The sequence below is a fragment of the Gavialis gangeticus genome, unplaced genomic scaffold (assembly GCF_001723915.1).
Source record: "Gavialis gangeticus isolate Ggan-Ray unplaced genomic scaffold, GavGan_comp1, whole genome shotgun sequence".
Classification (NCBI taxonomy): domain Eukaryota; kingdom Metazoa; phylum Chordata; order Crocodylia; family Gavialidae; genus Gavialis; species Gavialis gangeticus.
The window spans coordinates 42,966,940-42,982,718 of record NW_017729024.1 but is presented as its reverse complement, the minus strand read 5'-3'; positions in this window follow the sequence as shown (position 1 = coordinate 42,982,718).

Genomic DNA, 15,779 nt, shown 5'->3' with positions numbered 1-15,779 from the left:
CTTTGTTCTTTTTGACCAAAGTCAAGTTTATTGACAAATGGGGAAAAAAATCTACTGGGACTCTTAGAATGCCATTTGTAATACAGCAATACATTGTCTTAGTATAGGATCTTAACAGTAATCAGCACAGATCAGTCACAGGACAGGTAATACCCCTCCAACCAAGTGGAATTTTGAAAAAGCTCTTGTATCGTAAATTTAGAAGCTTTCCTGGATAATGTCCATTTTAGGTATTAGCTAAAGTAGAAGCACCTATTTAAAAATAGATTAAATTAAATTCGTTGGGTGATTCATAAAGAATCAACTGGACCAGTTAAACCCAGTAAATAAGCCAGGGTTAAATATGATGGATCAACAGTGAAATACATGACATTTTGTCTTGTATGTATCACTACCAAATCTTTCTCTCCTTGACATGCATACAATAGTTTGTTTTCTTAATACTTAAAGAAAACATTTTTGCTTTACTTTTCTCTGGGTTGGAGATATCAGGGGAATAAAAAATTTGCAAGTAGCAAATTTACTCAAGATTACTTGCTGCACAGTAGTACATGTGTAGACACCTGATAGGGAAAAAATGTGCTTCCAGTCAGCTGGGTAGTAGAGGGTAGGAAATTGCTCCCTTGGGAGCTGCCTGCTGCTGGGGTGGTCTCTGCCACTGAAGCCTGAGCAGGGACAATGTCCTCCTGCACTAGCAGCAGGGAGCTTCCAGCTCCCACTCCATGGTCTTGGGGCTGGGAGACCCAGACCCTGCAACTGTGGAGCAGGGGCTGGGAGCTCCCTGCTGGCAGGCAGGGGGACATTGACCCCACCCAGGCTCTGGTGGTGGAGCCCACCCTAGCAACAGGCAGCTTCCAGGGGCAGGGAGAAGCATCCCAACCCCCACCAGGAGACAGCGGTCTCCTGGCCCCTGGGCTAGCACCCAGCGAGGTCTTCCTGGCTGCTGCAAGGGCTCGTTGCAGGACTGCAGGGAGCTGAAGCAGTCTGCTGCTAAGAGCATCAAATCTACTCCCACTTCCCTGCATATGTAGACACATGGCTGAGAGAGTTTACTCTTCAGTAGTTTACTCAAGACTAAACTGGTCCCAGATTATTTGTATTTGTAGATACTCCCATAATTACCTTTGAAATTCAGCAGTTTCTTTAAATAATAGTCTAATAGACCACCCATTCCAAGACTAGGAAACTTGGGTTCTCAGCCTCAAGACATTCCATTATCCTGTCTTTTGTCTGTCTTCCCTACATAGGTTAACTCTTTAAGATAATAATTTTTATCATTTGTGTTATATTAACACTTAGACACTATCCAAGATCCCAGCGCCATTCTGATAGATGTCGTAGAAAGTGATAAATGCTTTTTTCCAGAGAATTTATAATATAAATAGATAAGGTTAGGGGTGGCAAACAGCTGCCACTGCCCACATTGTTCAGGCTGCAGCAGCTGGGGTCTCCAGGCTCCCCTTCCCTCATTCAGCTTTCACTTCCTGACCCCACCCCAGTGCACACTGTAGCCCAGTCTAGCTGGTGGGGTGAAGCTCGCATCCAGGAAGCTGAGGGTGGGGGTGGGGCACCCAGGTGGTCCAGCACAGTGCAGTGTGGGGTACCTATACAGTGTGCAGCCCAGGGGACCCATGGTTTGCACTGTGTGTGGCCCCCATAGTATACAGCCCCTGCTGGAGTGTGCTTCACCACCCCTCCAACCACTCAGAAATTGGACAGCTCTGAGCTCGATGGTACAATAGTTTGTATCTCTGTTACCCACTTAGACTGTATAATGTGCAGTGGCTGGACAACACATCACAGTGTCACTTTATTACTGGCTCAGACCTTTAAAGCAAATAAAGGAGAGGAACTCAAGCAAAACAGGTGTCACCAAATTTTGCTGTTACTCATGTATTTGGATGAGGATTCCCAAACCAGCACATGAATGCTGGCCTCTTATTAAAGTCCTTGTGACTCTCTATGGGTAAAAATGTGAACTAAGTTTTTCCTAAGATGCATTTGACCAGCCAGTATTCCTATTCTTTTATTATTATTATTTCTATATCCAACCCAGTAATTCCTGGTATTCAAAAAATAGCTAGAAAAGTTGACCCATGGTAGTTTTAGAGATTACATCTCAGAGCTTTTCAGAGCTTCCAGCATCCCATTACAGTTCTTCAGTTTTCTGCAGTGTGGTGTATAATGCCAGGCCTCTGGCAATGCCTACAATATCCCTGCTGCAGGCCAGGGGCTGCCTGCTATGTCCTGGGTTATTTAAATGGTAGAAACACAAGGAACTTGCTGCAGGTGCCACAGTATTGCAGACAGGTTCAGCATCTGCCACTGGATAGTCTATTTATTACATATTTAGATATGTTAAAAAGAGTTTGAGAGAGAAAAAGAAATAACAAAAATGAATTATCTCAGTAAAGTATTCTCCAAGGCTGACTTCATTCAGCATTTATATTCAGGAATTGTTTATAGTGTATCAAGCTGCAGAAACTTGTATACTAATTCTTAATTGTGGTATGCAGTCTATGACAACCATCTGTTTAGAATGCTACATTTTTCTCTCATTCAGTCTCAGTGAAATTAAAATATTGACAGGAACAATTTCTACAGGGTGAACAAGTTAATAGAGGAGCTGAAGTTATGTATGTTTTTTTTTAAATTCAAGTTATAACGTACACACACATGCACCTCAAGCAAGACACATTTTTAACACAAATATGGACATAACACAAGGCAAGAATAAATACATTTTTCTCATCTCCTGCATACTTAGACACTTAGAAACAAAAGCCATATATCACATTTATTAATTCAATAGCATAATATGGAATTTACTATGAAAATAGGAAATAAGTATTGACTTGATTCTGACTTCAGTAGAGCTGTGGAAAAAAATGCAAAAGCATGCAACTCTTTGTTGCATTTCCTTGATGGAACATTTGGATACTCTTATATATTGCAGTAGAATAACTTTGTATGAGGTCTCAGGGGGGTTGTAATGGCTCTTCCTACTTTGGCTTAGGGAATTGGTAATGGAATCCAAATCCTTTTATCTGTAAATTACTGGTTAAAATCCAGAGTGGGACAGTGCTAACCAAAAGTCATTACCATCTGATGCCTCTTCAGTGGTATATGGGAAAAGAATTTGTGGTCCCCATTCAGCTCCTAATGGACAGGTGTCCATGTCAGAAAACCATCACCATAATTGTATGTAATTAGCATCCATTTTGACAGTGGGCGCAAGAGGCAGCAGACTGAATGGACATAAAGAATGAATTTCCTTGTTGATCCAAACAGTGAACCCTAAAAATCAGTGCCACATGGCCATAGAATGTGAGAAAACATGTATTCCCTGTACTTGCAGTTGTTCACTAGGCAAAGCAGGAATCCTGACTCAGTGACTAATTCCATGAGCTCTGCATTCCTTTTTAAAAATCAAAGGGCCAGAACTTCTCCCAGTTTAAACTGAAGACAATGACTCAGTGCCAATGTATACCAGCTAAGGATATGGCCAAAAACTGAAGAACTGGTAAAGCCATGGTAAATTCCCATTGGCTGCCTATACACATGCTTGGGGGGGCGGCATATGTGGGCGGCATATGTGTGTAGGGGGGTGCATTTTAATTAGACTAGTTCCCAGACAGCCACTCTAATTAAAACAGATTACTATCATGTGTATTAAATTGCTGCATATTTCAGAATGGTTGTGGGACACTTTATCTAAAGCTCTTTTAGCAGGGTTTAAATAAAGTGCCCCACAGCCATTTTGAACCACATTGCAGCTTAATACATGTGACAGCAAGGCAACACTGGAGTGTTCTAATTAGAATGTGAACAGACATGTCTGTAGGCACCCATTGAGCCTACTAGGATTGCAGGAGCAGCATAGGCTCGTATGTTCCTCAGGTGATGCACATTACTTTCTGTTGAAAGTTATGAGCTGGTAACTGTGTTGCCTGGCCAAGGATCAGTATCATTACTGATATGTCTCATTCCTTCCATACTCTGAAAGCAACTCTCTTCAAGTTGAATGACAAAAATCTATATTAGTGTGACATGCAATGGACTGACCTCCAAACAAGGAAGGGCCAAATTATGCTGAAAAGAGAGTTGGGAAAGATGAGAGCAGAACTTCCCTAGAACCTCCCAGAGTCACCACAGATGGCTAGAATAGTTTGAAGTCTTGGCACTATGCCCCTAAAAATCAACATCTATAATGGATGCGTTTTGAACATCCAGACTGAGGTAGTTGCAACTCATAATTTTTTTTGTGAGTCATAGGATTTTCATCTGAGGATGATGACAGTAGCTGCAGTTCTTCAGCTGTAGCAAATTTCAGGCCAGCAGGAGAAAATCTACCCTACTCCCATGCCTCCTGGGAAAGAGAATCCAATCACAGCTGCTGCAGGCTCCTGTTCCAAAAAACAGTCTCTCTTCTCAGAGGAAGAGCTGTATGCAGAACAGGTACCAGAAACACCCCATCAGCTCATAGTGACTGTTCTCTTCCCCTTTGAGTGGTGGGTTATGTCCTTTACTCCTCTTTCTTCATTTCCTAAAACTCCCAGTTTAGGGGAAGAACAAGGTGAGGCATTCCAAGAGCTGCAGAAGGAGCACAGGTGAGACAGGTAGGTAGAGCCAGCATTAGACTCCTGGGGAAGATCCTAGGTAAATGTTAAGGCATAGAGCTGTTTTCTTCCTTTCCATCTACTTGTTAGATGAATTGCACTGTTCCTCTGTAGATATGAGCTAACTTAGTTAATGAGTTAACAATTGCAGAGTGAGGCCTGGGAACTGTCACAGTCAGGGGCAGGTCCCAGCCCTGTGCCTTGGTTGGGTGATTGAGGCACAGGGCTTGGAAAGAGTTGCAGGGGTGGGGTAGGTCCCAGCCCCCTGCCCTGATCTGCCGATGGGGCAGCTAGCAGTGAGCTAGCTGCTAGCTACCCCATTGGTGGATTGGAGCAGGGGGCAGGGACCTGCCCCTCCCCTGTAGCTCTTTCCAAGTGCCCTGTCTGTAATTGGGAATCTGAGCCCATGAGCTCCCTGCTGCTGGGGCAGGGGAACATTTTCTCTGCACTGGCAGCAGGCAAGTCTGTCTCCTAGCCTACCCTAGCCTGGTGTCCAATGGCCTGGCTGTCTCCCAGCTGTCTCCTAGCCTGGTTCTCCTTGCCATCCCCTGGGCTAGCACCCGGGGGAACCTAGAGCTTTCCCTGGTGGTGGCAGGGTCCCATTTCAGGGCTTCAGGAAGCAGGAGCAGTTTGCTATTAGAAGTCAATCTGCTCCCACTTCCTGCACATGTAGACACCTGCCCACGAATATTTACTCATGAGTAGTTTACTTGTGAGTAAACTGCTCCCACATCAAAGGAATGTGTAGACATACCCACTCAAAATCAGTTTTTTAAATCTTTTTATTTCAGAAGACTTTCATCACTGCATAGAAGATTTTATGGGAGTTTTTTTTTTTTACATAAAAAAATTAAAATATTGCCTGCACTTTTAATCTTTATTCTTCATTTTTCTAATGCATTTGTATTTTTGTGAAAAAGTACTATGAGCAATTAATGTAAGGCATTTGCAATGTATTATTTTTGTTGTTAATCATAGCAGGTCATTGATCCATCTCTTTTTGCATATAAGAAGCTAATTGTGGCATGCAGTGGGTAATCCATCTGAAAAGAAATCCAGTGGTTCTGTTTCTAAAGACAAACCTTGGTCTAATAGAAGGAACTAGGTCCAAGAAAGATGTAGATGCATACAAGTCACAACAGACACCCTGCTTTGAAATAAAATAAATTGATAAAATATACAATACAATGTGCATTCACCATTTTAAAGTAGATTGTGTTTCCCAACATAATAAGTTCAGTTTGTGGAATTTCCATTTTACACCTAAAATAAAAAGTGATACAGCAGGGATTGCTGCATGGTACACAGTCCTTAGGTTAGCATCATTGGAAAGATTGCCATTTGGTTGGGTTAAAGGCTTAAATTTTTTAAGTAAAAGTAGAATTAATTTAATATAGACATATCCTCTGGTCTCCTCAGCCTTCTTCACAGAACCTCACAATGAGCATAGAACATAGTTCCCAGGATCACACCCCATTCCCATTTTCCATACTCCATTTAAATTACACGCCCACCCTTCTGTGCATTTAGAGATAAAGGTATACTGTTCTCTAACATTACAATGCTCCAAATGGTGGGAAGAGATGCCACCTAGTGATTGATCTCTTGCTAGGTCTGCTCTATCACTGCTGCATTCCTTGGCTGCTCATCCTATCCACTCAGCTGTAGACAAAGAGCAGGACAGCATGGCTTCAGAAAACCACCTAATTGTGTGCCAACCAACAGGCTGTAGCAAATTTTGATTTAATGTGCTATCTCAGTCTGTATCTTAATACTGTTCTTAGTGAATTGCTTTAATTAACATTATTTAGGTTGCTGGAGGAACATGGACATCTAGATGTGGATTGATTAGCCAGTACTGCACAGCCCTTGCCACGCTAATCTCTCATTAATTCCCACCAATCTTTTAGCAACTAGAGAAGTACACACATGAAGATATAAGAGCATAACCTGAATCTGCTTCACCTAAAAGGGGTCACCTAATATGCTAAAGTCAACTGGAATGTCTAGTATCTTCTCTTTTTCAATTTTAGGACAGAAGAAATTGCAGCTAAATTCAAATGGGTAAAGAGAATAAGAAATAAAAAATGTGTAGGTGTAAGGGCTCTGCAAGCAACATGGATGAGTCAATTGCTTTTGAAGGCATTACTACACAGATGTTATCTTCATAGACTCATCTATGGAAGAATTCTTCATATCCTTCTCCAGTCCCAATGAAAATAAATGTCTCCCTTTTATAAAGGGTAATATGACCAAGAGATCACAAGCACTGGAATTTAACAATGGATGGGGCATGATAGTAAGAAGCTCTTAATTTTGGTTTTGTAGGCATTCTGTCTTTACAGACTTGACAGGTCTTCCTGTTCAGACTTGTATAGCAAGAATTATGGCCTTGCCCCTCTCTGCCTTTTTACTTGGACATGATACATCATGCTGGGCACGTCTACACATGTGGGTTACTGCGCCTTAGACTAATTTCATGCACACTTAAGCATCAGCGTCTACACATACACTGCAATTAATGTGCAGTAGATTAATTTGCTTCAGTGTAGGATAGTTCCGTCAGACACAGATACTGTCCTATACCACAGTAAATTACTGTGCTTAAATGTATGTGTAGATAGGGTGCATCTATACATGTTCCTATGGCAACATTTTTACTGCACCATGTGGCGCAGGGTTATTTTTAGCAGCCAATTTGCCATAGCAGTGCTGTATACTGGGAAGTGCATTAGTACAGTGAAGTAGCTCCTGCATCAGGGTTCATGCCTGTGGATGCTACATCACTATAGTGCATTGCTAAGGTGACGTAGTCTCGCGTGTAGATATTCCCATAGTGATGTTGGGATTAGTTTACTGTGGCTCAAGTTGAGCTGGAGTATATTCAGTTGCACTAATTGCATATATAGACTTGCCTACTGATCTACAATTGATGACTTGAAAATGAGATTGCTTGCCAGTGATACCCAGAAAGCGCAAACGAATCCTCATCAGCATTCTCTCACAGTTGAGGATTATTGTCTTCCATTATTGCCTTATCTATACGTTTGAAGACAGCTGACAAGGCCAATCATAGAATCAATGAGTCGGAAGGGACCTAGACAGATCATCGAGTCCGACCCCCCACCATGGGCAGGAATTAGCACTGGGGGTGGGAGGGGTCATAAGACCCCAGCCAGGTGCCTATCCAGTCTCCTCTTGAAGATTACCAGGGAAGGTGAGAGCACCACCTCCCTGGGAAGCCTATTCCAGGCTCTGGCCACCCTTACAGTGAAGTAGTTCTTCCTAATGTCTAACTTAAACCTATCCTCCCTCAGCTTGTGGCCATTGTTCCTAGTGACTCCAAGCGGGGCCCTGGTGAACAGACTTTCCCTGAGTCCCTGCTGGTGGCCCCTGATAAGGTTGTAGGCAGCCACAAGTTTCCCCCCTCAGTCTCCTCTTGTGGAGACTGAAGAGATTCAGGTCCCTCAGCCTTTCTCGTAGGGCTGGCCACAAAGGCCCTCAACCATAGGAGTGGCCTCCTCTGGACCCTCTCCAGGTTCTCCACATCCCTCTTGAAGTGTGACGCCCAGAACTGGACACAGTACTCCAGCTGCAGCCTGACCAGTGCTGCATAGAGGGGGAGCAAGACCTCTCTGGACCTGTTAGTGATGCCCCTGTTGATGTATGACAGGGTGTGGTTGGCTCTGCCTATTGCTTCATCGCACTGGTGACTCATATTCATCCTGGAGTCAATCCTGACTTCAAGATCTCTCTCTGCCTCTGTGCTGCTGAGAGGGTCAGCCCCTAACCTATAACCATAATGCTGGATTGAATCAGGATTGAAAGGTTCTATTGCAACTTGGGTACACGTTTCTGTTCAGGGTGGGTGGCTCTGGATTCTTGTTTTAGGCCATGATATGCTGTTCCACTCCCACTTCTCCATCTCCTGTTCTCATTGTGAGTTTTCAAAGTATTGAGATCCTTGCAGAACTCTGTTTTCATTTGCGACAGTTCTGAACAATAGTCTCCCATGAGTTGATGTCAATGTTGCATTTTTTTAAGCTGGTCTTGAGGGCATCCTTGAAGTGCTTTCTCTGCCCTCCTCTTGAGGTATGTGCCTTGACTGAGCTGGGAAAAAAAAAAAAACTTGGTTCAGGAGTCTTGAGTTGGACATCTTGATGAGTAGCCATCACAGTGAAGTTAACGTTGGTTGATCATTGCTACAATGCTTGTGGTGTTTGTTTGTGAGAGGATGCTAACATTGGTACATCTGTCTTCTCACTGGATTCAAAGGATCTTCCACAGCTGGCATTGATGGTACTTCCCCCGTGTCTTGAGGTGTCTCCTGTGTGTTTTCCATGGCTCAGCTTCATACAGTAAGGTAGAGATCATGACTGCTTGATAAACCGTGAGCTTGACTTCAAATTTGTCACAATCTTCAAGCACCCATTTACTCAGGCATCCAAAGGCTGCACTTGCACATTTGGGGCAATTTTGGATTTCTTTATCAATGACTGCCTTCTGCGAGAGAGGGCTTCATTCAGTATTTCCTGTACCTTAGTTCTCCAGATTCTCACAATAAATCTGAATTACTGGAGCTGGAAACTTCTCATTAAGAATTTGTTGACGGAGAAACTTAGTCTTCTGAATGTTAAGTGTTAGTCCCATTTTCTTGCATGCCTTGGTAAAGACATTGATGATTGCCTGAAGTTCTGTTTCCAAGTCAGCACACACTATAGCAACATCAGTGTACTGGCTCTCAATGATTGAGGTTGGGTTTGATTTTGACTCAGAGTCAGATTACCATCTGTTTGGTAGATTATCTCCACTCCAAGTTGCAGTAAGGAATATCAAGAAAAGTGTTGGAGTGATGATGCAGCCTTACTTAACTCCAGTCTTAACCTGAAAAGGACCTGTAATAGAACCAAGATTTCTAGTTTTTTGTATGTCTGTAATAGATCCATTACTTAGAACTAGTGCTTTCATACTATTACAGAGCAAGAGAAGAATGGTAATGAATTTCAGTGGGCGTCTGTACCTCAGAAGGATCCTCCAGAGCACTTCTCGGTTGATAGAATTGAAAGCTTTCATGAGGTCAAAGAAGGCCATGTAGATGGGTTTATGTTGTTCCTGGCACTTTTCCAGCAACTGGTGAGCTGTGAAGATCATGTCAGTTGTGGTTCTTGATGCCCTAAATGCACAATGAGATTCCAGGAGGAGCTCTTTAGCAAGTGGAAGGAGATAGTTCAGGAAGTTTCTTGCAATGATCTTTCCTGTGTTGGACAGCAAGGTGATTCCTCTACAATTCCACAGTCAGATCTGTCTCCTTTCTTGAAGAGTATCATGATCATGGTGTCCCTGAGGTCATCTGGGATTTCCTCCTCATTCCAGCTCCTTAAGATTAGGGCATGGAGCTGTGATGTAAGTTATTCTTCCCCTTGCTTGAAGATTTCAGCAGGGATTCCATCTGCTTCAGATGCCTTGTCATTCTTCATTTGCTTGTTGGATTTTCTCACTTGGTCAAGGGTTGAAGGGATTCCAAGATCATCTCTGACTGGGTGTTGTGGGATGGAGTTGAGAACACACTCATCGACAACTGAGTCTTGACTGAGAAGGTCTTCAAAATGCTCCTTCCAACAGGCATTGACGATTCCCCTTTCCTTGATCAGGTCTCCTTTATCCTTAGGTCCCAAGGGGGTTGGTCCCTGAGTGCTTGGACTATAGGTGGCTTTGGTGCCACAAAAGAACCTTGAATATCATGGATTTCAGCGAGATGTTGAATCTTCTTCCCCTTATCTTCCCACCATCTTGGAATCGCCTTGTCGTTCCAATCTTCATATTGCAGGTCCTCCTTTGGACCTTGGCCTGATTTGTTGGTGATTTTGTTTCTTTTGCTTGAAGTAGATGTCATTCTGCCAAGCAGAAAAGGTTATGCACTAGCAATCAATCAACTCTTGGATGTCCCAGTCATTCTCATCAAACTACTTTAGGTGTTTCCTGCTGCAGAATCTAAGTCTCTTCACCAGCACTGAGAATGGTGGACTTGAAGGCACCCCAAACACTGCTGACTTTCTCTCATTGTTATTGATTGGAATTCATCAGTTTTTCATTGAGGTGCTAGTGGAAGAGATCTTTCCTCATTGGGTCCTTCAGTCCTTCAATGTTGACCTTCTGTCAGCATTGCTTTTCCTGCAGTCATCATTTGGAAGCCAGTTTGATTGACATAACCAAGTGGATAACTCAGTAGTAGTCTCTTCAGCAATTGTCAGCTTGTCAGATAGCTCGAGTGATGCAGACATCTTTGCAATCCTTCAAAGGGGGATGAAATAATAAATTTCTCCATACATGGTACCTGGGAGGATTAATGCTAGTCCTTGTGATAAGCCTATAGTGTTAGGCAGCCATTATTTACTTAATGATAAAAGAGCATGACTATTTTGCAGGTATCTTTAAAAACAAAACAAAAAGAGCCATGTGATTCTAGTTCAAAAACTGACAAATATATATATATACCAGCCTAACATACAGTATTGTAAGCATCCCTCTTTCAGTCTGAACTAGCACAAATTGAAATACCTGTTTAGAAGAAGAAAAGCTACCATATACAACTTTTAAACATTTCACAATTATAAATGCTAGCTATGTTGACAGCCTTATGAAGACATAATGCACTTGGGGTTGTTGGCTGCTCCAAGGGAGTGGGGGTGATAGGGGAGAGGATATCAGTTGTCTGACTAATGAAGGAATTCAAGAATCAGTTTTCAAGTATATATTTTGAACTTAGAGCTGAAATGCTGCCACTAGAAATGAAAGAAAATCATTCACCTTCCCAGAAATATGCCTAGCCTAGAGCTGGATATTACCTAGCAGACAATACAACCAGAGGAGCCTCTGCAGACACATTACTGAACTGGAGTGTACTGACTGTTTATGAGCATTTGCCATGACAGCCAGATTGTCAGAGTTGAACAAAACTCTGTTGTTTGCCAACTGCTGACCCCAAATGGCCATTGCCATCAGCAGAAGGGAAAAATTCCAAGTACATGATGTCTCTTCTTAGCCTTGCCAAGAGCTGTTTCTGTGACCACTGAGTTACACACCAAGACCCCTTAGAACTCAAAAGCTTTTCTGGATGTCAAATCAGAACAAAGCTGCATATTGAATGTAAGTTATATGATGACCAGACACAACCCCCGATTAGGATGCATGTTCTGCATTTTTCAAAATTGTATTAAGTTGTACAAAATTACATGTATGTGTTGTTTTTTTCCCCCGTTGCTCCCAAAGTGGCTTCAATTAATCTCTTTATATAGAATGCTCAACCTGGACACACAGCCTTCTCTCATGCAAAATCTACTGAGATCACCTCTGCAGCTGTTAGAAATATAACTTTCAGTCCTGAACTACCTTTACTACATAATTCAAACATTTAATGTTTAACGAAAGGTAAATTCACTTCTAGGGCTGTGCGAAATTTTGTGTGGTGTTTCATTTCAAAGCTGTTGTGATGTGTTTCCAACTTGAAATAGTGAAATCAAAATAAAACAAAACCCTTTGAAACAGCTTCGAAATGAAACTAGGGCACTCAAGACATTTCAAAAGTTTTGAAACATTTTGAGTTTCAAAGCCAGGCTTATTGGCTTCAGTGCCAGTCCCAGCTGGCAGCATCAGCTCTTCTCTTCTGGCAGGCAGATCGGGGGGGAGGGGGGAGGCTCACTCACACCCACACCCCGGGGAGGGCTGTGGGGGATGTGCCAGATTCCTCCCAGGGGTGTGGGCCCCTGATCTGCATGCCAGATGACAGACCGGCACTAGGCGCAGCCCACATCCAGAACCGAGAAGGTTGGTGTTGCTGCTGGCCCCAGATGGCAGCAAGTGGCTCCTGACATCTTGCATTCAGATTGGTGGTGTGCATCCCTGGGAGGACTCCAGCACAGTCCTCCTGGGGGTGCTAGCAGGCCCCTGATCTGCATGTGGGATGACAGGAGCCGGGTGCTGCCGCCTGGGGCCAGCGGCAACACCGATCTTCCCAGCACCAGTCCCAGGTGGCAGCACCCAGCTCCTGTCATCTGGCAGGCAGATCAGGGGCATGCACCCCAGAAGTACTCCGGCACAGCCCCTGCAGCCCTCCAGGAGGTATGGGCGGGCCCCTGCCTGCCTGCCTGCCAAATATTATGATTCTCCATTATATCCTATGGGCAAAACAACATTGAAACAGTTTTGACAAATGAAATGCAACAGTGATTTCAAAATGAAACAAAACTGGAAACGAAATGCTTTCAAAATGGAAGTTGAAGCAGAACAATGCTGTTTCACACAGCTCTACTAACTTCCAGGTGCTCATAATCCAACTAGAAAAACTTTGTTTTATGACTTTTCTGTCTTGTCCAGTGTAAAGACAACTTCTGTCCTGAACAATTCTGATGGTCATTGGTAAGCAAACATTGTCAACTAGTGACTCCCTTTTCTACTATTAGATCAGGCTTAGATGAAAAACTGAGACACAAATGTGAACCATACCTTAATGAGCAGGCAGTTGTGATCCTTTGTGAATTCAGCTGTGATTGAAAGAGCTGTGATGTCACAGCTTTTGCAATTTGACACAGGTGTCATATTCAGGAACCACCGATTGATATGTTGTTGTCTGTTGGAACTCTAAATCCAAGGCAAGATTAAGTAAAATATTGGCCAATTTTATTAGGTTGTGTTTCCAATTGAAAAAGATTTTGTTTTTTGATGCTGATACATATTAAACATTAAATTAAATAGTGTATCTTTCATGGAGTTACACTGGAGGTGCTCAGCTTCACTCGGAGTTTTAGACACCTTACACTGTGATCTTGAGTTTTACCTTGTGTTTTGAATTTGACTGAATCTCATAGGTCAAAGCAACCTTGGCTGAAACCACTGAGTTTAACCTTCCTAAGGGCTGAGGCCATGTAAAACTACCACTCACTCTTCATGCTTTCATCATTTAATTATATGTCATTTGAATTGTAAAAACACTTTAGTATCCAAAATAAGGAGTAGGATTCCATTGTCCTAGGTATTGCACAAATAAAGCAAAGGCAGTTACTGCTTCCAAGGACTCATAATATAGGTTTTAAACAATATTCAACAAGTAAATGAGACAGATGGCAAGGGTGATGAATGGGTAAAGTTAATAGCAATGACAGACACATTTATAGAAGTTAGTAGTCACAGGTGGTCACCAACATAACTAGTGCCAGATGTTGAGGATTTGTAAGCCTTACAAAAAAGGCAACTTCCTGGCACCAAATCAGTTCTGGTTTATTTGAGCCCAAATTCAAACTCCTTATAGAAACTGGCCAAAATATTGAGATTTATGTATCAAAACGTAAGTGAGACAAATATGCTTAGTTTTTGTTCTGTATTGGTCTAGACAAAACCAAAGCCTTTACATTTTTGTAGCTGTTCACTGGGTTTTGCCAGACATATAGATTGACTTGCCAGTTCTTGAAAATTCCAGTATAATTTACTCCTAAGAGTATTTTCTTATGTTGTAGTAAGGCAGGTACCATGAATGATGTGGGTCATGTAGTTAAACAGTCTATAATCATGGCTTTGGCAAAAATCATCAAGCCATTGACAGAAACCAGAAAGCAGGTGGCCAACACTCTTTTTTGCCATTTTATGACAGTTTTATTACAAGCAGAACCTTTTTGAATTCTTGATCTTAGCAGAAGAAACCAATGATCATAAAAATGAGCCCTCTTCTTGCAGTGATGAACAGTATGTGACTCAATACGGTGATTCTTATTCATGTTTTAGGGATAAAACCCTAGACTGAGGAAAGAGATCCATTCTTTGCCCAGAAAAAGCAATTCCTGGATATTCTGACTAATTATAGCTCAAAGAAAAAGTTTACAGAAAACAGATTTTGTTTGTGTTTATCAGATGCTTCCAGGACCAACTTCAAGCATAGAATGCCAGAATTCAAAACAATTCAGCATATAATGATTCTTCCATTTAAAAAGTGTCAGTATAATTTCACTGTACAAATCAAAATAAATAAATGTTGTCTATAATGGACCAATTTTTTTTTTCCATTTTTCATAACGGTTGGATTTAGGTCTGTACTCAATGCTTTCAGTAGGTGTGCATTGCTATCAGAAAGTTAGTGTCACTTGGGAGAGAAGTTAATGAATATTCTTTTTGTCCTGCATTTTGTATACAAATGAAAGCTTAATTTTTTTTTGGGGGGGGGGAGGTTGTAAAATAGGGATAACAGCAACATTCACTATTTCATTATGACAGGTTCTAATTACAGTCAGTTAAAAAAATTTCAGTAGAAAATTTTTCCATCAAAAGCTGTTGTTGAAACTAAAATGTTTTGTATCATATCAAAAGTTCCCAGATACAAAATGGAATAGAGAAGAAGAGAGACTCCCTCAGAATAGTTCATAGCCCAGGGGTTAGGAAAGTCACCTGAGATCTGTTTGATTTGGAACAGGAGCAGGAACCTGGGTCCAACTGAGTGTGCCAAGTCCTGGGATATTGGCTATTTTTGGCAGGTTTTCCATCCTTAATGATATACATGATCTGTGTGGAGTCCTGAAGAACGTTTCATAGTTTCATAGTTAGTAGGGTCAGAAGGGACCTCAGCAGATCAACAAGTCTGACCTCTGCCATGGCAGGAAAGAGTACTGGGGTCAAATGAACACAGCAAGGTGTTCATCTAGCTTCCTCTTAAAGGCCCTCAGGGTAGGAGCCAGCACCACTTCTCTTGGAAGCTGGTTCCAAATCCTAGCCACCCTGACAGTGAAGTAGCGCCTCCTGATGTCTAGTCTGAATCTACCCTCTGCCAGCTTGTGACCGTTATTCCTAGTCACTCCTGCTAGTGCTCGGGGGAACTCCCCCAATGCCTGCTGGTCCCCTCTGACTAGTTTGTAACAGACCACTAGATCCCCCCTCAGCCTTCTCTTGTGGAGGCTGAATAGGTTCGGGTCCCATAGCCTCTCTTCATAGGACCTGCCCTGCTGTCCCCTGACCATGCGAGTGGCCGTCCTCTGGACCCTCTCCATGCTATCCACATCCCTCTTGAACTAGATGCAGTACTCCAGCTGCGGCCTGACCAGTGCCGCATAGAGGGGGAGTATCACTTCCTTCGATCTGCTTGAGATGCATCTGTGGATGCATGGCAAGGTGTGGCTGGCC